Below are 25,111 nucleotides of genomic sequence, written 5' to 3'. Positions count from 1 at the left end.
ATACTTATAAGGTCCCAAAAGCGAGACCTATTGGCTATGCAAAGCGGCCATGAAAGTGAAAATAATCGCGGTAAAGCGCGGCGCGCGCGCCCGCGCACATGCACTGTAGCTCTAGGCTACAGTGGTAGCACTTTTTGGAGCCCTCTCAATAAGTCTCGCCAGACCAGCGCATGCGCTGGGTCAGGCGAGACCTAAAAATGTGGGGTAATGACATGCGTTGTAACGCATGAAGAGTAAAGGATGTTTCCCGTCATGCACACATGCATAAACACACACATGTGCAAACAAACATGATGGGTGGATGCAAGAGTGTGTGAGAGTCCAGATCAGGTCATACAATGGATAAAAGGTTGTATTACATTGTGCATACATGTGGTGTAGAAGGATTGCTGTAGAAAAAAATAAAAAACAAGCATTTGGCATGTATGATGTTGACAGTTTGGCTTGTGCATGATCGGTTGCATGTTGAATTCTACTCACTGTGGGACTGATCCACAAATCATGTATGAGTACAGGATGCAGTAATATAAGATTACTCTTTTATATACTTCATGAAACAACTGGGAAATATTCAGCCCCTTGTGAATAAAAGTGAGTTGCAAAGAGACACTATCTTTTCAAGGTCCTACTAACGATTAATATTCCCATTTTATTTCCATTTTAGTAGCTCCAGTGCTGGCTCTATGACTGGAGTATTTTTAGAGGCCAAGATGTACCCTTGCCTAGAACCCTATTGTGATACTATAACTAGGCCTAGAGAAAGGAAGCTCCTTTTCCAACTCAGAGCAGGTGCTCTTCCCCTCAAATCATTGACAGCTAAGTGGGTAGGTGGAACTTGTGATAGCTGCCCTGTCTGTGCTACCAATAAAGAAACCATCGGACATTTTTTATTCTCTTGTAAATCTTATGCGGTACCAAGGCGTATATGGTTGTCCCCAATGTGCAAAAACCTAGGGACAACCAGTAGTATTGTTGCTTTGCGTATTATATGCACCAGCACTTTGACTTGGATTTCAGTAGCCACCGCAAAGTATTTAGGGTGGGCATGAGTGATCAGACAGAGATTGCTAGTCATTTGACTATTCTCTAGACCAGGCAGAGACTGCTAGTCTTTCGACTATTCTCTGCTATGTTATCCTCTTCTGCATTTTTTATCCTGTATGTCATTTTAACTCATTCTTACCTAAATTATCCTATTTTTTTTTTTTTATATAACTTACCATTGCTAACAGAACAGTACGTTCTATTGGTATAGAAACCAAGTCAAGAAATTTAAGAAGTATATTTTTATCTGATGTTACTGATTGGAATTTAATTCTATTTTATATTGTTGTATGTTCTTGTTTTTTTTTTTTTTGTATTCTGCTTTTATGAATGAAATTCGAATAAAGCATACTTTGACTGACTTGACTTGATTAATATTCCCATTTTATTTCCATTTTCATGTTTTGTGCCAATTCACAAACGCATGTTGGAGTACCTAAAATAGTACTGTGGAAGTGCTCATTTATGCATGTCAATCAATGTGCTTCAACAGAAGTCAGAAAGGTCAGACAAACTGTTTTGAATATTGCACACAAAAATATGTGTCTGAAAAATGGAATCGGGTTTCAAACACCTTCTCTTCTGTACCTCTTTAATACAACACAGTAAGACTATTATTGACACATGGATATGTATCTGAAATAATGCAATTTCTATTTTAATTCCAGATGGCTAAGAATTTGGCAATAAGTGTCCTATTACACATATTGTTACCTTTTGAGGTAATAATTATAATGTTGTGCCTGAAAATCTCAAGGACACCCCAATGACACAAAAGTGTAATGCATGTTTTATTTTGTATTAAATTGTAGGTTCCTGCCATTATCTTGTTGTCCTGATGAAGTCCCTTTACCTGATTAATTGAAATGCCGATTTACTTAATTTTTTGGGCAGGACATTTCTTATGCTACTAAAAGCCTGAACTCGTATTGTGGCTAGCACTTCAAAGGAACTGCTAATATTTTTTTTATCTTTTTCACTATTTAACTGTGCACTTCGACACATATTGTACTGCACAACGCCGTCACACGCAGCACCAACTTGTTCAATTCAAACTTCTTGTATAAACATCAGTGCAATTCTATTATTTTCTTTAACCCCTTCGCCGCGGCAGGAATTCCGCCGCGGCGCTGGGGGGGGGGGTTTGGGGGCAGCGCGGTGGCGCTGTGCTCGTGACGGAACCGCTCCGTCACGAGCCACGGTTGAGCTGTGCTCATGACGGAGTGGTTCCGTCACGAATCCGCCCACTGCGCTAATCGCCCGCACAGGCGGGGAATTAGCGCCGCGTGGGCGGAGCGCCCGCCAACGGCCGTAGCATGGCGGAACCACTCCGTCATGAGCACAGCGCAACCGTGGCTCATGACGGAGTGGTTCCGTCATGAGCGGGGAAGGGGTTAATTCATTACACAGGAATGTGTGTTTTAGGGAAATGTACTGTATGAGGTGACACATCTGTACACATATACTGCATTCTACCCAGGGTCCTAGGAACACTGGTTTGCTCTCTCTGTTATATTCTGTAGCTGATTAGCTGCAAAGGCATTTCCGAATACCTGGTTTTTGATCTGTATTGTTATTGTTATTAATTTAGTCTTATTAGGTGCACAGCTACCCAAGGGTTTCCCGGCGCCGCCTGTCAAGGTAGAGGAAGAACAAGAAGAAAAACTCTACATATTGAATACTTTAGACTATATATTTCCCTTTGCTATTGGAGATAATATATCTGAGAAGGATACTCTTCCTTGCACAGAGGAGTACATTGACAAAATGTTGGAGGGCCTTTACTTCTAGGGATCAGTACTGATCCCTATAGACACTGTCCTTCAATCCAAGATAGAAAAACTGTAAAACCTCAAGAAAAAATGTATTTGCATACAACTGCATGGATATCTAATGACTCAAGGCCTGATTAGTATGTCAGTCTGCCTGCGGACCGCCATCGCAGCTGTCAGGAGACCGCCCAACAAGCAGTCGGTGGTCCAACTGCCGAATGACAATGTGACTGGCGGGCTGGCAGCCACAAAGTGCTCCTTTCCACGGCGGTTTGTGCTGTGGCCCAGGAAAAGGGCTGCAGCACAAGCTGGTGTGTAAAGAAGCACTTCCTGCACCTACACGCACCGTGTGCCATGCACCATGTGGTGCATGGCACATGGTGCATAGCGATGTGTGGGGGCACTACATGTGCTCCTGGGCCACTGGCCCAGGACGGAAGGGGGCTCTGCTTGGGTTTGTCGAAATCCATTTCCAACAGCCTTTTCATGGCGGTCTCTGACATGAAAAGGCTGTTGGAAAGGGATAACGTAATCCCAATGGCAGTGCCTGCCTCGCAACCACTTCCATTCGAGATTGTGATTCCGACCGCCGCTCAGACAGGACCACTGATCCTGTCGGGGGTAGCAGTCTTCCCCGACCCTTTAGGGTCCAACCGACTGGATTGTAATATGGCGGTTGGACCAAAGGGCTGTCGGCCACAGAGATCGCACCCACCGGCCTGTCGGTGGCAGTCCGACCGACATCGCAATGACGGCCTCAATATCTACAATCTCATATCATACCAGTTCGTTTACAAATCAAAAATGAACCTGCAATCTTTGAGGATGATCCGAGGTGTAGGGAAAATGTTTGTTTTATAGCAAACAAGTGTTCTCACCACTGGATATTATTCGATATTGAAACTGCCCTTGAGTATATATGTAATTCAGAGAAAGAAATAGCCGGCCTTATCTAGTAAATAACAGATAAGCAGGTTTTGAGTAAGGCTAAAGAAGCATTGAACTCATTGAAAAAGGCAATTAATGATTTTAGAACCATTACCCAATATTGCAAACTAGATTAACTGTCAGGACTGAGAAATTGTGACAAATACAAAATATATTCACCCCAAGCAGCTGAATACCATGAACAGGATGATGCAGAGTGATACACAAATAGAGGGAGAGGCCAGCAAAGACGGTTTGGGACGTTCTGCGACACCTCTGTTTCAGAAGAGTCTGATTCAGACGTAACATAACCAGATAAGAGAAATTCAACCTTCCCTCCTGGGCCAACCTCCTACAAGCCAAGGTATCTGCCTTTCTTAGGACAGAATGATGATACGTAGCAACAGCGCTCCAGTCGAAGAGGTCCACTTAACGGATAATAATAATAGCATAACTCATTTTTGATCTGTATACTTTAGCAAAGTATTGGCACCTCTTAATTCGCTGGATACCTCACCGAAATGTATCAGAGGGAACTACCTTGCACATACAAAGTTTAATAATTATAACAGGACAGTGTCACTCTGCTGGATTGAAACCTACAGAAGAAAACGTCAATACTTCAACAATCTACTAAATACTAAAAACAAAGTAAATTTGACAGTTAAGTAAACCTGACAAATTTAACAAATAACTAAAAGTATGTTAAGATAGGTGTTTCCTATCCTCTAAAAGAATTCAAACATGCTAAGAGGAAAAGAAAATAAAGAAGCAGACATCAGCATGCAACTCGTGTGGTCTTTGCTCTTCACTGACACCAGTGATGTAGCGCTTAAAAGGTTGAAAATTGTAGGGGTGCGTTATATTCACAGTTAGTCGGCACCCGCATATAATCAAATGTGTACTCAGGTATTTTGTGTGCAATGTATTAAGAATTGTGTAACCTATATTGATTTAAATAGAAGTGTTAGCTATGTACAAGCATATTGTGAATGTATTAGAGAAATGCATAAGAGCTTGGTATATATAAACTCCAGGCGATGTTAAAATGTGTAGCCTAGAATACGTGATTGTAGACTGTTTAGTTTAACCATACATGAAAAGAAAGACGTAAATGTCAATAGTGTGATTTAGACATGCTTGTGTAACCGAAGTAGTGGCCAGAATTCACATATATCGTTGAGGCGAAAGGCCTGCTATTTTCTTATGTTAGCCGAGGGCAATAGGCCAAAAGGGATTTATTTCAGTAGAGGTTTTAGGCTGTAGTAAATTGCAAAGTTAAAAGATGTGAAGTATATCTGCATTGCATGATCTCACCCCAGGTGGAAGGACAGTTGCTCGTTAGTAGAGAAATTCTTTGTTCACGAATTGACTTATGTAGTTAAAGCCAGACATGGGAGTGCATTGGAATGTGCCAATCGTAACTCCTAGTGCGGACGGTGTCTGGGACTCAAGGCCAAGCTGATGGACGATGGAACTGGACAGCGTTCTATGGAAAATTACTGAAAGACGACCCGGATGAAGAGGAGGTGCAAAAGGGCTTGTTCTGGGATTTGGGGTTCTGTATTAGGGAAAGCGCCCCGAGGGTGGAGGCAGAACAGCGCAGCCCAGAGCAGAGAAGAGTTAGGCGAGGAGCTAGAGGGGGCAATTTTAGATCAAGCTCTCTAAGTGAAGACTTCTTAGGAAGTTTCACTCTGACACCTTTTTCTCGATTGAGGGTCTCAAGGGATTGCTAAGTAGGGATGTCATCTAGTACAGAGTAGGGACAGAGATGGTATGGTCCAGTGTCCCTAATATCGACATTGGCTTGGTAGTTTTCTACCTCATGCTTTTAGAAATTGTGCTTTTAGTTATTTTTAGCCGTATGCGGATTCTTCGTAGAGTAGCATTTGTGTTAGTGCCTATGTACTTGTTGTGCCTCGTATTGAGGAGTTTGTATCTTCAAATCTTCATGCTGATAATAAAAGCCAGAGAGCCAAGAGATTATTTCTCGAGTCCTTGATTATGACAAATTGCGGACAGCATTTTCTGATAATTGTGTTTATTCCCTCTACGCTATTGGGCAAGTAAAAAGTTCCATCCGACCAGAGTGGGTTCTAGTAGATAATTGACGGATACTAAAGTGGGCCGGAGCAGTTGGAAGCAGAGACGGATGGTTACTTCCGATAGCGAGGGACGATTAGATTAGATAAGGATAAGTGAACATTGAGGCCCAAAGACGATAAGTGATGGTGAATCATCAGATGGTGAGCGAGAGACGACGGCGGCAGATGGGCATCGACGGCGAGTAGCAGTGCGGCAGGAAGCAGCAGTTCCAGGAGTGAGTATGAACAAAATGAGATGTTGTAGATTGCGGTGTTGATTTGTTGTGTGATGTCTTGCGGAGTTGATGTGTATGTTGAGTGATTGTGAGATCAGGCTGTGAGCGCGCGCAGCCATGGAGTTGTGGTGTAGAAGACACCTGAGATAGATTTTGTTGACCACCCAAAGGGGATCGTGAGGTACCATCGATCACCTGGACCGAGATAGGGGGAGCGATCGTGTGTGTGTATGGCAACTTAACGCTGGTCGTGGGTTGTTGTGTGTGGATCGGAGTGTTAGTAACCTATCAATGGCGATCTGTCTGGCCGGACGGGGGCAGACGGGCGCCAATCGAGGTCAACAAGGTCGAGAGACTGTGGACGAACAGTCAGAGGCTGTGGACGGACAGCCAGAGAAGTAACTTAATCAGTTATTTCAGTGTATGAATGGGACGAGAGTAGGTGTGAAACGTGTTCGGTGAAGGGAACTGCTGCGAACGAAGGAAGGTGACGTCAGAGAGTGTCGCGCTGTGATAGGCCGGTTGGTGTGAGTCGCGCTGTTATTGGAGGATTTAAGAGTAGGAAGTAAACAGAGCGCGAGATCGAATTTGCTTGCCATGAAGGTAGCAGAAACAACGAGAAGGGAAAGCGAGGAAAGTGGGTTGGAGGGCGCAATGGCCCGACCTCCAAGCCCTGTACAATGGAGTACACCATTGGTAGCGGTGTCAGACACATCTAGGGGCGAAGAGGAACAGAGACCGGTAAGGCCGAGGAATCTGATGGAGTCAAGGTCAGATTTAAGGTCGTGGGTACCATCAGAGAGGCATCAGAACCCGAATGTGGTCCAATCGGAGAGGGATCGGGTTAATTTTAGGAGTTATTTGGCTCCTATAGAAGCACCGGAAGAGAGGAGAGGGAAGGAGCCGGAATGTGAATATGATGAGGGACGTGGAGCAAGTTGTCAGGTGTTGAAAGGAGCCTTGAGAGCGGGAATGTTGGACATAGTCAGACTCAAGACGAAGGTAGATGAAATAGTCTATGGAAGTTTACCGCTTGAGAGAATAGTAACATACAACCCGGATGAGCTGTTCTTTATAGCGAAAGATGTGACTCGTAAAGCACGAATCGCACACGAAAAATTGAGGGGATTGGCGAAAGAATATGATGTGGATTTATCCAAGACTAGGGCGTTGCAAGGAAGTCATAGGATGCATTATACCGAGCGAGAGCTTGAGGAGAAAAGGGTTGTTGGATTAAGGTCACATACTAGAGAATTGATCCTAGCCATGCGACCATGGCTGATGCTTGATAAATGGGAAGAGAGATGGTCTAAGAAAAAGACCTCTAAGGGAGCGGAAGGAGGAACTCCGGGTGAAGGGTTGCTACTGGCAAAGACCTTCCCTTTGAGAGAAGTGGCGAATGGAGGATATGTGCATGTACCATGGAGCAGGGGTGATTTGGCATCATTTACGAATGATTTTCCCAGGCTCAGGGAGAAGCCTGCAGAGTGGTACAAGCAAGTTGAGCGCTTTGTTAAGATTTCGAAGGTATTATGGATTGATCTGAATACCTTATTTGGTATTGTGGTCCCGGGAGATTTGTGGAACGCATGCAAGGTTGCTGTTGATTGGCCGGACTATGAGCCTGATAGGAACATGCTTACAAATGGTCCGTCGCCAGTGGTGATGAGGCTGTATGATAAAGTAATTACTTGGTTGAAATCGAATGTTTCACTCCAAGACATTGATTGGGTGAAAATAGACAGGACAGTGCAGGAACCAAAGGAGACAGTACATGAGTTTTACGAGAGACTCTTGAAGGCTTTTAAGCAGTATAGTGGCCTAGATGAGCTGGAGACTAAGGATATGGGGCAGTTTGTTTCTAAGTTCGTGCTGGGTTTGAAGCCCGAGGTTAGTCTCATGATACAGCAGCATTTGATCTGTTGGCAAAATAAGCCCGTGGATGAAATCTTGCGGTACGCCAGGTACTGCACGGATGAGATTGAGTCGAAGCACAAGAAGATGAAAGATAATTTGTTGGGGGTCCAGTGGTAAGGAGACAGGGAAATTATCAGACAGGAAATCAGAACGTGCAGGGTCAGGGAAGGCCAAGGCCCATAGACCCTAGGACAGGCATAGATGTAGCGATACTGAAAAAGACGACTGCTTGTCATCAGTGTCACCAGGTGGGACACTGGAGGCGCGAGTGTCCCCTGAACACCTGGAACCAACAACAGATGGAGGGAGGAATAGCTCAGGTCCCTGGGGCGGACCAGGTACAGACGGTGACTACACCGAGAATGATGCAAGGGGGGACCGGCATCTCGCAAGTGCAGGTTCCCCAGCCACCCAGGATACAGAACATACAGCAGGGAGCTCGAACTTATTTGCAGATGCCCATGTTTGAAGTAAGCGAGGAGAAGGATATGGATTTGCTGGCCCGGTTGAGTTTAAGTCAAGATGATGACTGCATACTTAGGGCCATTTTAGAGGTAGATCAGAGAGGACCCTTTGTGGAAGCAGAGCTTGACGGACACCCTACGACCTTTTTGGTCGATACGGGGGCTACTAGGTCGACTATAAGATCGGCAGTAGTTCCGGGGGTAGCCCTTTCTGGGGAAAGTATACAGGTTGTTGGGGTGGCGAATAAGAGGCTAGTTAGCCCTTTCACAGAACCGATTCCCGTCAGGATAGGAAACTTTAGGGATCGACACCAGTTCGTGGTGTGCGATTCTAGTCCTGTTTGTTTATTGGGAAGAGATTTGTTATGCAAGCTCAATTGCACAATCTACTGTACCCCGAAAGGAGTAGAGGTACAGACAAGAGATGATGACGCGACCTTTAAGGTTGCAAATCAGCGGGTGTGTGTGGAAATGTACCCAGCTTTGACGGTGGAGGAGCTTCCACTTGATTTGAGGGATTCAGTATCCATCGATGTGTGAGACCTAAGTGGGGAGGAGATTGGCTTAGTCAGGGGAGTAGAACCAGTGAAGATACAGGTCAAGCCAAACGCGGAATTCCCGAGAACCCCTCAGTATAAATTATCCCCTGAAACGATTGCAGGGATTAAACCTGTGATCGAGTCTATGATTAAGCAGGGAATACTGGTGGAGATCATGGGTAGTCCATGCAATTCGCCCATTATGGGACTGCAGAAACCAAGTGGGAGGTTCAGGATAGTGCAAGATTAGCGAAAAATAAACGACATAGTTGTTCCATGTTGTCCAGTGGTACCGAATCCCTCTGTGATACTGTTTCAGATCCCATGTGAAGCTGAATGGTTCACAGTGATTGACTTGTGTCAAGCATTTTTTTCGATTCCCCTACATGAGGAGAGCAGATTTCTTTTTGCATTTAGACTAGAGAACCGTGTATTAACGTGGTGTCGTATCCCACAGGGGTATACAGAGAGTCCATCGATTTTTAATCAACTTTTAAAAAAAAAACTCGAAAGTCTTGTGTTGCCACAAAACTCTGTTTTAGTGCAATACATTGATGATCTGCTTGTTGCGCCAGAAACAGAAGACGCTTGCAGAACTGATACGATTGCGTTGTTGAACTTCCTGGGGGAAAATGGTCACAAGGTGTCCCCAAACAAGCTGCAATACTGTTTACCTGAGTTACAGTATTTGGGGCACAGAATTGAGAAGGGTAAAAGGAAGGTGTCTCCAGATCGCATTGATGTGATTCTGAGAATGCCAGTTCCCTCGACGCAGAGGGAAGTTAGAATGTTTTTGGGAATGGTGGGCTATTGCCGCCAGTGGATCCCAAACTTTTCCTTTGAAGCGAAGCCTTTACAGCGGCTGACGCGAAAGGACGTAAGTGATCCGGTACCATGGGACGACGACTGTTTGAAATCATTTTGGAGGCTGAGAGAAGCCTTATGTAGCGCTCCTGCGTTGGGAATGCCGGATTACAACAAGGCATTTGCATTATTCTGCTGCGAAAGAGAAGGTTGCGCATTAGCAGTGTTAACTCAGAATCATGGAGGTGTCCGTAGACCAGTTGCCTATTTTTCAGCTACCCTAGATCCGGTAGCTTCTGCGTTGCCCGGATGTCTCAGATCCGTTGAGGCAACGGGTGTCAGCATCGAGAGATGTGAGAGCATTGTGATGGGTCATCCTCTTACTGTACATGTGCCTCATTCTGTTGAACTGTTGATGACTAGGACTAAAACACAGCACCTCACAAATAATAGGCTGACTCGTTATGAGCAAGTTATCCTTGCAGCCGATAATGTGATATTGAAGAGGTGTGCTGTTTTGAATCCTGCTACATTGTTACCTGTCCCAAATGTAGATGATAATGAAGATTGTGAGGACCATGATTGTCTCGATGTGACTGAGCTATGCAACAAACCGAGACCAGACATTGTCGATGAACCGCTCCCAGTTTCGGATGAGATCTTCTTTGTGGACGGTTCATGTTTAAGAGACAGTGTCGGTCGATTGAGAGCAGCGTTTGCTGTATGTACCATCGCGGGGGTGGTTGAAGCCGCTTGTTTAGAAGGAGTACACTCCGCGCAGGTGGCTGAACTTATCGCTTTGACTCGTGCCTGTGTGGCAGCTGATAAGATCCGTGTAACGATTTACACGGACAGCCAATATGGGTTTGGTGTGGTTCATGACTTCGGGCAGCTATGGTCCCAGAGAGGGTTTATGACGTCTTCAGGTTCACCCATTAGAAATGGTGACTATGTGCGGAAATTGCTTGAAGCATTGCAAGGTCCTGATGAAATTGCTGTTAAATGTGCTGCACACACAAAGGGAAATGATTTTGTTTCATTGGGTAACAATTATGCCGACGAAGTAGCCCGGTTTTGTGCAGAGCAGGGATGTAATTTCACGGAGACTCACATTGAGGAAACTGAGGAGAAAACGGTGTATGACCAGATGTTAGCAATGGCAGACTCATGGGAGGAATTGAAGCAGCTTCAGGAAGGGGTCTCAGATCAGGAACGAGACAGCTGGATACGAGCTGGATGTGAGAAAGGAGATGTGGATATATGGGTTTCGAATGATGGACGAGCGGTGTTGCCGGAATGTTTATTGAATCCCATGGCGAGGTTGATACATGGTGCTGTACATCTTGGTAGAGACGCAATGATGAGAGTGTTTCGTCAGACTTGGTACAACCCGAAGTTTCGGGCAGTGGCCGAAACCGTGTGCCAGAGGTTTGTCACTTGTCAACAGATGAATGTAGGAAAGAGGACAGCTGTGACGTTGAGTCACATAGGGAGGTCGGGTGGACCTTTCAATAGGATGCAGCTGGATTTCGTTGAAATGCCGAAGTGTAATGGGTTGAGGTACATATTAGTGATAGTATGTGTTTTTTCCAGGTGGGTGGAGGCATACCCTACACGCAGATGTGACACACTCACGGTAGCAAAACTATTATTGAGAGAACTCATTCCAAGGGACGGGTTCCCGACGTCCTTTGAATCGGACAGAGGAACTCATTTCCACAGTGAAGTCATGAAGTTGCTTTGTGCTGCCTTAAACATAGATCAGAGGTTACATTGTAGCTATAGACCAGAAGCTTCAGGGATAGTGGAGCAGGTGAATGGAACTCTGAAGGCTCGGATGGCGAAAGTGTGTTCGTCAAAACGTCCATGAAATGGCCTGACGCATTACCTTTGGTCCTCATGAGCCTCCGAAGTGTGCCTGATAGAAGGACTGGATTGTCACCCCATGAAATCCTCATGGGGAGAGCGATGCGTTTGCCTGCAATACCTGCCACTGCTCTGATAAATATCACTGATGATATGATCCTGGACTATTGTAAAGGCCTTGCTGACGTGGTCCGTTCTGTGTCTCAGCAGGTGCAGACAGCAACGGTTCCAGCTGCGAGTGACCTGTGCCACGACTTATGCCCAGGGGATTGGGTCCTAGTCCGAAAGCACGTGAGGAAGAGTTGCCTGGATGCTAGGTGGCGAGGCCCGTTTCAAGTGATCCTCATCACGAACACAGCAGTAAAGTGTGGAGGTTTACCGAACTGGGTGCATGCTTCCCATACCCGTAGAGTTCCAGCACCCTTAGAAGATACAGCCCCTCTCCCGAACGAAAACCCAGCTGAGGTGGCAGAGCTATCCGAGAGGGTAAGTCAAGCTGTGAGGGTTGCTGAAGCAGCTGGTGGTGCACTGAAGCAAGCTGAAGGAGAACGTGAGAGAAGCACCGAACCAGAAACAGGAGAAGAAATAAGAGGTGCAGTAGGTAGTACTGAATCGAGTTCTGCCGAGGAAGAAGAGATCAGTGCACAGGGTATCGAGGAGAAGACCGGAGGTGCCACAGAAGCAGAAAGGGTTTGGCCCGCAAGACAGAAACGGGTAAACCACAGGTTGGCACCGGGCACCGATCTTGCACCAGTTTCGGAGGAGCCAGAAGCAGAATCGAGTGACGAGGAGCATCCTCAAGGTACTCTGAGGAGGTCAAAGAGAACTCGAGTGCCCAGCCAGAAGTACGCTTCACCAGAGTGGGCATATCCAGTGACTGATGCCAGGTTTACCGAGCACGGGAAGATTGAGGTCAATGACATTGGTCAGCAGTGCTCCGTTTCCGAGAGTAGAAGTGTTGCTGAGAATTCCGGGATTGGAGATCGATGGCATCCTGACCATCAACATCCCGAATCCACCATTTCTGAGCCTCATTAGTGGTATGATCTTGGATACTTTGGATTTCCCGACGTTCACAGTTGTGCCAGCTCCACAAGAACTGACCATTCTTAAGCTTGAAATATTGCAGGGGGTCCTGGAACTGTTGGGACCAGCAGTTATTTTGGACTAATTCAAGAGTGTTGTAAAGCAGGAGAAAGAAGATAACCTAGATCCGAGTGGAAGAAGAATAAAATTAGGGACTTTCCGTTACAGAACGAAGAAAAGTTAGGGAGGGTTTGCCAAAGTTCACAAAAGAGATATTAATGAGAAAGAGACTTACCATTTCAGAGACTGTATTGGACATTGAGTATATTCCGAAGATGGCAGTTCCTGCAAACACACATCGTAGGGCTAGATTGATAATAGGCACATTGGTAGGAGTTGTGATAGCCACTATATTTGCAGTAGTGATAAGTTCATACATGGTGGCTCACAGGCAGGAGGGGAAGGTTCAGGGAGCACCTACACCTATTACCCCAGGACAGAGAGGTGTCAGTATCAGAGAACAGGGAACATCAAAGTTAAGGGAGGATCGCAGACTCCACATGGATTTGTCGAAGGGTGATTTTAAAATCAATGCTTATGCGAAGTTGTTGTACGAGTATGTGGATGCGATGGATGTGAAGGATTGTTATGTGTGTATGCAATTGCCTGCTTCAGTAGATGAAAGTATCAAGTATCATCATCTCCCATTGACATATGGGATTTCTTGTAGTTTATTGCTTAGTTTATTTTACGACAGGAGACAGTTTGAGTATTTCTTTTCAAATTTTGATACGGTACTTCCTGAAGTTCCAGCAATCAAGCATTTGAATAAGTACGATTATTATAAGAAGGAGGACAGACTTCTGAAGTATTTTAGACCTACTGTGAAGTTGGATACTGCGCATGCTCACAGGCATAACCTGACATGTGCGTTATCTGAGACGGAGAAGTTCATTGATCAGGTAGAGGACAGATACAGAAAGTTGACCCAGACACGAGACACCGGAGATAGTCCAGTAGATTGGACTGAGGAGGAGAACTCTCACAAGTCCAAGGGAAGCTATGGACCAATAGCATTAGATGAAGTGCAGAAAGGGAATTTGTGTATTGGACGGCCTCAATCAGCCACGGAGAAGGTTGCAGTAGGACATGGCACTTGCTCTCAGACTTTCACTATGGAGGCTTCTGTTAAGGACTTTATGCAAGGTCCAGTAGAAGTGATTCCGACAGTGTATTATGTATGTGGAAAGAATGCTTATGTCAGACTGCCTGCAAATTGGTATGGCATATGTTATTTGGCCATCATATTCCCGAAGATTTATCACACAGAGGACTTGGAGTTGTTAGAGACGAGACAACATTCTAGGAGACGTAGGACTGTAAAGGCAGGTGCAGTGATTGGTGATTTATATGGAGCAATGATACCTAGTATGGGTGTGGTGTTGAATGATGTGAAGATCAGAAGGTTGGTGACTGTAGTTGATGAGCTGTCTATGAATACGGCGAGGTCTTTGTTGTTGGTGACGGGAGAGATGTTGTCGATACGGAATATGGTTATGCAGAATCGCCTTGCGTTGGACGTGTTATTAGCTAAGGAGGGTGGGGTCTGTAAATTATTGAAGGTTCAAGAATGCTGCACATATATTCCAGACAATACGAAGGAGTTGGGGAAGTACATAGACAACATCACAACTATTCACAAGGAAATTATGGATTTGACGGAGGAGTATGTGTGGGAAAAGATTGGACAGGGATTTGGAAGAGTGGGAACATGGTTTGCGAATTTGGGAAGAGGATTTCTTGGATCAGTGTTGAAGCCAATTATCATTGCTGTAGTTTGTGTGATTTGTTTGTGGGGATGCGTGAAAGCGTGGAAGTGGTATCAAGGAGGCAAAGTTGAAAGAGCTCTTAGAGCAAATGAGAAAAGGATGGCGAAGTTTCAGGATCAGCAATATGAGAGTCTTAAGAGAATGGAGGGAGTTCAACATGGCAGAGTCATGACCAGTACCGTTTAAATCAGTTCTAAAGAAGGAAGATTGTAATGGTGTGATGACAGATGTCATCAAAGGGGGGAACTGATGTAGCGCTTAAAAGGTTGAAAATTGTAGGGGTGCGTTATATTCACAGTTAGTCGGCACCCGCATATAATCAAATGTGTACTCAGGTATTTTGTGTGCAATGTATTAAGAATTGTGTAACCTATATTGATTTAAATAGAAGTGTTAGCTATGTACAAGCATATTGTGAATGTATTAGAGAAATGCATAAGAGCTTGGTATATATAAACTCCAGGCGATGTTAAAATGTGTAGCCTAGAATACGTGATTGTAGACTGTTTAGTTTAACCATACATGAAAAGAAAGACGTAAATGTCAATAGTGTGATTTAGACATGCTTGTGTAACCGAAGTAGTGGCCAGAATTCACATATATCGTTGAGGCAAAAGGCCTGCTATTTTCTTATGTTAGCCGAGGGCAATAGGCCAAAAGGGATTTATTTCAGTAGAGGTTTTAGGCTGTAGTAAATTGCAAAGTTAAAAGATGTGAAGTATGTATGCATTGCATGATCTCACCCCAGGTGCAAGGACAGTTGCTCATTAGTAGAGAAGTTCTTTGTTCATGAATTGACTTATGTAGTTAAAGCCAGACATGGGAGTGCATTGGAATGTGCCAATCGTAACTCCTAGTGCGGACGGTGTCTGGGACTCAAGGCCAAGCTGATGGACGATGGAACTGGACAGCGCTCTATGGAAAATTACTGAAAGACGACCCGGATGAAGAGGAGGTGCAAAAGGGCGTGTTCTGGGATTTGGGGTTCTGTATTAGGGAAAGCGCCCCGAGGGTGGAGGCAGAACAGCGCAGCCCAGAGCAGAGAAGAGTTAGGCGAGGAGCTAGAGGGGGCAATTTTAGATCAAGCTCTCTAAGTGAAGACTTCTTAGGAAGTTTCACTCTGACATCTTTTTCTCGATTGAGGGTCTCAAGGGATTGCTAAGTAGGGATGTCATCCAGTACAGAGTAGGGACAGAGATGGTATGGTCCAGTGTCCCTAATATCGACATTGGCTTGGTAGTTTTCTACCTCATGCTTTTAGAAATTGTGCTTTTAGTTATTTTTAGCCGTATGCGGATTCTTCGTAGAGTAGCATTTGTGTTAGTGCCTATGTACTTGTTGTGCCTCGTATTGAGGAGTTTGTATCTTCAAATCTTCATGCTGATAATAAAAGCCAGAGAGCCAAGAGATTAAGTCTCGAGTCCTTGATTATGACAAATTGCGGACAGCATTTTCTGATAATTGTGTTTATTCCCTCCACGCTATTGGGCAAGTAAAAAGTTCCATCCGACCAGAGTGGGTTCTAGTAGATAATTGACGGATACTAAAATGGGCCGGAGCACCAGTCTACTTCCCCGCTTCAAGACAGAGCCAATGCCCTGTCTGATGGTGCATGAATCCTGTGCTCCTTTCTGCTCCCGTCGATTCATAGGCAATGGAAGTCACCAATCTAAAACTGTCTCCCATCATTCACCTTCACAACCCTTACATATTGCTGAACACCAGCTCCTCTCTGTTAAAAAATCCCCATGTGCACATTCTTACTGACTCACTGCATCTTGAAGCAATTCAGTGGACATGCCCTCCAAGTGGGTCCCTGGTATTTGCCCACAAACTAAAATTCTCAACTTTGGGCCATGACTCGGACACTTGCTTGACTCTGGGTTGTCCCTTGCCCGCCGTTGCCTCATCCCCTACACTCACATCACCTACACCTGCCCAGTGCAATCACACGCATTATGTATAACACAAACTGTAATGCATATTTCATGATATGTACCGTCTTGTTTATTGTCCACACTTTTCATTCCCAATGTCATCACCCTCGCCCACTCAGTTTTCTCGCTGTGCACCGCACATTCCTTGTTCTATTCACAGCGGTTTTTAGAGCTGTCCACCCTTTCGCAAATGCAGAATAAATACAAAACTCAACAATTTCATTGCTTACAGAACACTGTGAATGTCCGGTACGCAGCTGGAAAATGTGTTGAAAGTTGGAACGAGCAGGAGGAAGCATAATGTTGGTTCACTAAAGGTTGCGCAGCTCGTGGGTGTTCGCTTTGGCGTACGCATGACTATCCATTGCATACCCTGGAAGCAGCAGTCTGGGGTAAACGAAGGGCTTTAGGACCCGGAGGACGGCCTTCCGTGGTGTTGAAGAGCATAGACTGTGGAGCTCACGCCTCCCATCAAAATCCCGGCCGCTGGAGTGGAGATACATTCGCAGCTCCTGACAAGGATCTTGGGCTGCAGAGGACACCTCGACCACGGGCAACTGGAGCCATTTCAGAACCGGCCTCGCTGGGAGCGTGGACTGCTCAACGAAGGTATTTGGTCTTGTTTCTGTAAACGCGTCATGCTCAGATGTGCCTTCCGATAGAAGGCTGTGGCTGCAGTGTTTCAGCACCTCAATGCGCGGACAGCGCTCTTTCGTTATCCATCTCTCTTCCCCAAAGCTGCTGTTTTGTTAAATACATCACTCCTTGGCAGGCATTTTCAGTACTAGGTACGAAGAAAGGTCTGTCAGAAAAATACAACAATGCGTTGAAAAGCTGGGGATGGGCCCGTCTATAGCCAATCGTCAGAGTTGTGGCAAAAACCTTAAAGTTCCAATTATTCACCGCCCCAAACAAAGAGCGCGAGGCCGGGACCTCACCTCCTCCAGATCCGGAAAACAATTACATGAATGAAGGGCGCTTTCAGCCTCTGTGCCCCCCTCCCCGCCCCTTCCCTGCCACCACACAGAAGCAGATGGAGAGCCTGCCAAACAGCAGCCCTCCTTCTCAGCTCGTTCTCTCTGCCAGCCGGGACCAGTGAGGAGAGCCGGGGTGACAGGTGAGAGCTGCTGCTGGTGGCCAGGGCTGGGGACGTCTCGTGCCACTGAGGAATGTACAGGAAATGCAAATACCTGCAAATGCCTCCGCGCTCGTGCATATGCCATTTTGCAATGTTTTGTATGCATGATTGTGTATTAACTGGGCAGAGGGAGTGATGCTAACGGGCGAGTCGTTTGGTTTTTTAAAAGCACACGTAGTAGGAAAAATGCAAAATGTTAAAGATCACTTGGCCCACTGGGATAGTGTCACACACACACGCACGCACGCACACACACACACACGCACAAAAGCATCACAAGGCTCAATCACGATAAACGTGCATAAAGGTGCTATGAATGAGCGCTCACTCATTCACTGGCACACAAGCGCTGACATGTTAAGCATACATCCTCATACATACACCCAAGATGGTATAAACACACACAGATATCACAACTACACTAGGGCGAAAAGACAAACACACCCATATTATCGCACAAACGCATACGAACCAGACAAAAAAAGACAGATTCACATGCGCACACAGACGTGCAGGGAGAGACCAGTGGATAAAAAGCATACACTTGCTTACTCACACAAAAGCAAGAAAGATTGATTTGTTTTGATATGCCTGATGAGAAATGCTGACTTCCAGGTGGTGCTGTCATGCCAATACTCTCTCCAGCACCATCCGCGGGGCAGTCACGCAGTTTGACATCCTTTGTGCCGTGCTGTGTTGTGAGGGTGAAAAACTTCACTGAAGAAAAGTAAATGAAGCCATAAAACTGTCTGCGCCCTGAACACAAAGGACACAAACATGCAAAATACAGACACAGGGGGCATGGAAGGCGACATGTGGGTAGAATCAATCACAGCGGAGGGCTGGGCCCTTCCAATCAGCAAATGAATGCCGCCTCCTCTCTCGCGCACGCTATTCACGGGCCGTGGACCAGCAGCTGCCTGCTGAAAACGTGCCGGGCCAATAATGAAGCAGATGCTGTGCACGCACCGAGGGCGCGCATTCATCACACAAGTCATTTACATGAGCCGGGAGAGGGGCCGAGGTTCGTCGTGCACACGCCGGAGGCTAGGGAATTAAAAATCCCAAAGTCTGCTCCTCGTCACGTGCAGCTGTTCCTCAGTGGGTGGGGGTGTGGATGGGACAGGCTGCTCACAGCTTCCTGATTAGGGGTGTTAGAGGTTATACACTGTCCCAGTTATGTTTGGAGGTGAGGGTCAGACGACTGCAGGTAACAGGCTATCCCAGTCATGTTTTTGGGGTGGAGAGAGGGAGGTGATAAGCTTTCTCGTTCATGTTGGGGTGGAGGGTCGGAGTTGATATGCTGTCCCAGCCATGTTTTTGGGTTGGGGTGGTGGACTGTCCCAGTCATGTTTGGGGGTGGAGGGTTGGAGGTGATCGACTGCGCCGGTCATGATTTTGGGGTGGAGGGTCTGATTTGATATAGTGTCCCGGTCATTTTGGGTTGCAGAGTTGGAGGTGATACACTGTTCCAGTCATGTTTTTGGGCTGGAGGGATGGAGTTGATGGATTGTCTTGGTCATGATTTTGGGGTTTAGGGTTGGAGGTCATACGCTGTCCCAGTCATTTTTGCAATGTTGGAAGTTGATAGTGGTCCCAGGTATGGTTGGAGATATTTTTCGGATATTCTGGCTCATTCATGAATATGGGTGTTGGTTGGGATGTTGGAGGTAATATGTCCTTCCAGCACGTTTGGGTTAGTGGTCTCCATGGATTGTCACATGCATGGTTGAGGTGGTTGCAGGTGATACACTGTTCAAGCCCTATTTGTGGGGTTGAGGTATTATTCTTTCCCAATCATGCCTGGGGTGGTTGAATATGATACACTGTCCCAGTCATGTTTGTGGGGTTGAGATAATGTTCTTTCCAATACATTTTTGTGGTAGTAGGAGGTGATAGACAGTCCCAGTTATGTCCAGGGTGGTTCAAAGAGATATCCAATCCAGTCCTAGGTGAGAGTGCTGGAGGTGATACCCAGTTCCAGTCATGTTTGCGGATGATGGAGGAGAGAGGATGCTGCTGCTACGACTGGCAGCATCCCAGCGTCATCACAGACACCACTCTCCCGGGAGCCCAGCACAGCTGATTTAATATTCATGAATAGTCATGCCTGGCCCATTTAGTTACGTATGTCAATCATGGGTAACGCAGCATCAGCTTATTCCAGGGAATTATAATTATGTTTATGGAAATTATTCTGGTGGATACATTTTATGCGCCTCTCGGAATATGCATTTCTGGCATCGAGAGAGAGACAAGTGTTTCTGGAGAAGTACATTAGTTTTGAACATGGTTGAGGCTATCAGCCACCCGGCAAGGGAGGTTCTTGCTGCGCGGACACTCAGAGAGATGCCTTTGAAGCCCTGCCCTCTCGCCTTTATTAGTTTAGACCATTAGACCCCAATTCATTGGACTGATTTGACCAAAAAGTATTGTTTCATACTCATTTTTTCCCAGCATTTTAGAGGCTTATGGTTTTTCCTTCTACTTCATATTTTGGTAGGTTATATGAAAACATTGGTATGTCTCGCAGAGATTTCGTAGGTTGGTGTGTCTAGTGGGGCACTTTCTGATTTATCCCTGAAGGCACCCATCGCAGGAAGTCGTAGCACATCATTTCCTTTTGCCCAGGAGTCTCTAAGGTCTGCATAGCAGCGTTCACCATTGAGGTAATTCTAGTACAATTCGTGTCCTTGTTTGCACTGTACAAGGGTCAGTACAGGTGCGTGGGTGAGCTAAGATGCAGACTTGTGTTTTTAAAACATGGCACGACCTTTGTGAATAAATCTGCCCGGCCTGCAAAATGACACATATGATGCAAAATATTAAGAAGCAGGGCACAACGAACCATCTTTCTAAATTAACCCTATACCTCACTTCTCCGCTCTGCTAATCGTATAAAGAAACATATAGATATACCTTCAGAGCAGAAACGAGGCTGCTGCAGTATTTCCATTGTACCATGTTTGTGCAGCGCATACCTCGGTGCATTCAGTCTGAAGTGTTGACTGCCGACAGTCAGCAGTCATCACGTGGTGTGAAAGTAAAGTCACTGCACACTGAAGATGGGCTTCTGGGGAGAGGGAGTTACCGTTGGTGCAGCGGGTGCAGTGGCACCAGGGTCAAGAGCCCTGAGGGGTCCTTTAAACCACGAAAATGCTGGAATTTACAACCCCCAAATGCAGTCAAAGGGGGCATTTTCCTTGATTGCTCCAGGGTCCATTGAATCCTCGCCACGGTACTTTTGAGCTTTAAGGGTGATAGCAAAAGCCATGGATAAACGGTGGGCACATTGAGTGGGGCTTTGGCTGCCACCGGTGAGCTCCGACACGTGGATGCCCTTTGAAGGGGGCCAAAGCATACAGTAGATGTGTTTCACAGAGGTGGGGTCTAGACCAGGATATGTTGAGAGAGACGACCATGTATTATCTCAGTGGCGCTTGTTGTCTCTACAGTTAAGAGTCATGAGGGCGTCAAGCTAAGGTTCAAATTGAGGGCTGAACCCTCAAATTAATGGGTTCATCAAAGCTCACGTGTTTGCTGTAATCTTAAAATCTGTGCCTTGCAGGTAAATGCACACTAGGTCATTTCTGCTTGAGCTGCTTGGTAGACAGGGTTTGCAAGGATTATTCTGGGCCACGTTCCAGGTCAGTAGACTATTTCTAATATACATTACAATTCAGATAGACAGCAGTTTACGATCATCTAACGCAGCCTCCCTTTCATTGCTTCTCATCTATCAGCCCTCCATCAGATCATCAAAAATGGTTGACGTTTGCGGTGGTTACAGGTCATCTATGAAGCAATATTCATAAAACGCAACTGTGATAAATGTCCCCCAGGTGGGTGGTGGTAGGATGATGCCACCAGTGGCACTGTAGTTGCCAGATGGTAGTCCCTGCTTGAGAGGGGACATACCTCTAATCTTGGACTGGCCTCACCAGCTGGAGCAATCACCCAGCACAACACTTTTGTTCAATTTCACAGATAGAAGTTAAGAAACCAGCTTTTTCAGATACCCGAATATCTAAAGGAAGATTATTTAGTGAAAGAAAAAAACTTTTAAAAAGTGTATTCCAGGAATATTTTTTTACAACCATGTTCAAATGTTGGAGGCAGGTTAGTTTAAAGTTACCTCAGAAAATGACCTTTTTCTTGAATCTCATCACACCCAACCGTTTTTGAAGTGGGCTGCGCTGGTAGACAGAAGCTTCCAAGAAGTATTCCCTTCTAACTGAAGCCGATATAGCAAAAAGGTTGCTTCAAAGGCAGAAAACGAGAGGCACATAAACTCCATTTCATCTCAGACTCATTAAGGAAGACAATGTGCAACAGACAAAAAATGTGACGGTGGCATCAGGAATGGAATACAGGTCACGTCTAGGCCTGGGCAAAAATTTCGTTCCGTTCGCGGAAATTGCGATAATTTGACATTTTCGCGTTCTGCGGAAAGCGCGAAAATGTCAAAATTTCTGCATTCCGCAGCTTAGCGATAATTTGGTTCTTGCTCGCGCTGTAAAATAATACATTCTCGCGCGCGCGCGATCGCCTTACCTGAATCCCTGCATTCGCCGACAAGTTTTCTTGATCCGGTCGCGTTCTCCATGAGATGTTGTATTGTTTTTAGCCATTTGCGCTGTCTCGCGACAGTTCGCGCCCGCAGTGACGTCATGCGTCGCGCGATCACGTCTTTCTTCTCGCGATCATGCACCGCGAGACAACTGAAAACAAGATGGGCGCGCCCGCGAGCAACCACATGGGTAAGTTGGCGAGCCGCAACCATGCAGAAAATCTCGCGAACATGCGGGAAAAAAACTTCCGCATCTTCGCGATATTTCCGCGTGTTTGCGATAATTTTTAACATTTTCGCGATAATTTGCGAAAGTGGATTTCGCAAATTCCACCCACCCCTAGTCACGTCACTGCAACCCTCATCAATGATGAAGTGGAGAAGTGTGGCTCAATGGTTTGAGCAGGCAGACCTTGATGCAGAGCTCTGGCCAGGGACCAGGGTTCGATCCCTGCCTCGGCGGGTCTCGGGCTCATAAATTCCTCTGACTGGATATTCTCGCCTCAGTGCCTATTCTAATCATGGGTCCCATGCTGCAACTCTGGGCAATAGCTTGCTTAGTCTCCACAACGGCCCCCACAGCACGAGGGATGCCTGGTTTCACCATGGGGGTGCCCAGGAGTGGACACTTCACAAGGAAAACCAGGAAGGGTTCCCTTGCGGTATTCGTACAAGCGCCGGGAGACCCCATTGCGGGTAGCTGTGCGCTATACAAGTACAAAACATTTACATGAAGTAGTCAGGCGTGTTCTACATTGTGGCTAATATTCTTCAAGGTTGGAAGCAGAAGGGAAGCAGTGAAATGTGTGTTCAAGGAAGGGGGCTGCCTACAGCTCCTAAATTGCTAAAGCACTTCCACCAACTCCTCCACACACTGTTCAAACTTTCAGACAGCATCCGGAAAGGTGCAGGTTCTATCTGGCAGTCAGCCTTCTGTCAGGTGCGATTTGGCTTTGCAGCGCGCGCAATGTAATTCGTTTTATTTATTTATTTAGTTACTAAATTCCTTTTGGCCGTATTCCAAAGTTTATTACCCCCCACTCTGCCCGTCCCCCCGCCCCGCCGGCCCCACCGCCCTGCAGCACTTCCTCGAGAAGCGGCCACTGATATTGAGTGGCTACTCCTCAGCAACTATTGGAAGATGTCTATGCCATTTATAATGTGTTTTGAGCAGCTTAGCATTCAAATATTTAGTGATTAAAATGGTATACCCTGGCCCGCATGTATAGGTGTAGAAAGTCACAGGTTATTTCTTAGGACATTAAAACTGAATGGAAAAAAATGAAAGAGGGCCTAATTATAAGTTGGCATCTGGAGTACTCAATCACAAACGTAGCAGATGTTCTTCCTTCAAACTCGCAGTTCCCCTCTCTATTAGGTGTTGCGGGGAGCGCCATGTTTCTGATGGTGGAGTCGATAATGGATCAGCCAGTGGACATGTTAGACCTACTCCCTGTGAGACATTGCATCATCGGTTACAGTACCCCAGACCATCACCCTGTTTAGCACGGATGTTCTGGCATACATCTTTCCTGTTTGTCAATGCCAGCGAAAGCCTGGTGGTCCCAGGCAGGCAAGAAAGAAATGACCCCTTACATGTTGGGAGAGAACTCACAGCACGTCAGAGAATTTTTTTTTTTCCAATAACAAACTCCCGCTTTAGGAGTTTGTTTTTGGAAAACAAAACACGTTGTTGAGCAGGCACATTAAATATGATGCTGGCCCAGTAAATTTTCAATGCCTTCAATGAAGCCGCCAACACAGCATCTCTGCTGAAGGCACAGAGATCTCCACCAACCTCTCCTCATCCACAGCATCATTCAATTTTGGGTTGCGCCTGGCCCAGAGTGGTTATCCTGACTTGCTTTGCTGTGAAATGTCTTGACTATTGTAACAAATATATCAGTGATTCTGTAGCAGTTGCAAAACGCAGCAGCCTAGTCGGGCCAGACGGCTGTTGGTAAGGGAATAGTTAGGAAAAAAGAGGGCACAGCTCCTTGACAAATGTGTGACTACAGGATATGCCCTCACAACAGACCATGATGCAAGTAACTACAAAAATATAGATGTCTTACTTAGATGTATGTGGTTGACAGAGGTAGGCCCTGTCTTTTGTTGAGCTCTAATATGTATAGTGTAATAACTTGACTAGCACGACCCTCACTCATTGAAATGGCTATAAACGAAGGGCATAACCCGGACGAATGCCCCAGATCGAAAACGCTATTAAATGGGGCAGAAACATGTTGGTAAAAAAATCGGGATCACAAGGATCATAATAATCTAAATCTATACCCATAGATTACCTCTCAGTGATCAAGTTTTTATTTTTTATTCCTACTCTAGGTACCACGTAAATAAAAGAATACCTGTGGTATACCTTGAGGTACTTTTAGTTTAGTAACTGGACTATTGTTATTCAAAGTAGAAGAATATCTAAGAACTCCCTCGGGGCAGTCCAACCCGAGGTCGAGTCCGCCCTGGTGGTATGATCCTACCAGGGTGGGACGAGGAGGCCTATGATGAAGCATGTCACGTTTCGTGAGTGAGCCCATCTCGTCTAATTCTTGGATTGACCATCCCCAATAAAATCCCAGATATATCTACACGGGTTTGTGAAAACAAAATGGAACCCTTCTCTTTTAGACTGGGGATTTCTCTATCCTTTGGTCTCTGAGACCCAGCCACTACACTTTATTTTTTTGATACAGCCTAGTTAGTTACATTCTTTTATATTTTACAATGTGACCAGTGCTTTACTCTATTAAACTGGCTCTTCCATGCAACAGACTATGTGAAATGAATTTGTGCCCATATTTAAAGGCTTGCAAGCTTAGCCATTACATTCTTAAGTTCCCGTGGCCATCTATGTCTGGTAAGACCAAGATGTTGCTGCTTCTCTCTTGATAGTCATTCTTTTACAGTGTAAGACTGAATTTATATGAGAGAAACAGTTCA

At 45.7% G+C, this 25,111-nt stretch overlaps 1 protein-coding gene across 2 annotated transcripts in view; it reads left to right on the top strand.

Annotated features, from left to right (window-relative positions):
• The first annotated feature begins 16,771 nt into the window (after window positions 1-16,771).
• CLVS1 (clavesin 1) overlaps window positions 16,772-25,111 on the top strand; it is a 425,751-nt gene continuing 417,411 nt past the window's right edge. Inside the window, exon 1 of one of the 2 annotated variants that reach the window (XM_085604129.1) lies at window positions 16,772-17,054. The gene's annotated coding sequence lies outside the window, so the exon portion shown is untranslated. Of the gene's footprint in view, window positions 17,055-17,495; window positions 17,563-25,111 lie in introns of those variants that run through there. The other variant, XM_085604130.1, reaches the window with a different exon arrangement.

The sequence above is a fragment of the Triturus cristatus genome, chromosome 5_1, assembly GCF_964204655.1.
Source record: "Triturus cristatus chromosome 5_1, aTriCri1.1, whole genome shotgun sequence".
Taxonomy (NCBI): Eukaryota; Metazoa; Chordata; class Amphibia; order Caudata; family Salamandridae; genus Triturus; species Triturus cristatus.
Note: the sequence above shows the minus strand (reverse complement) of the source record. Positions and strands in the feature narration are given on the sequence as shown.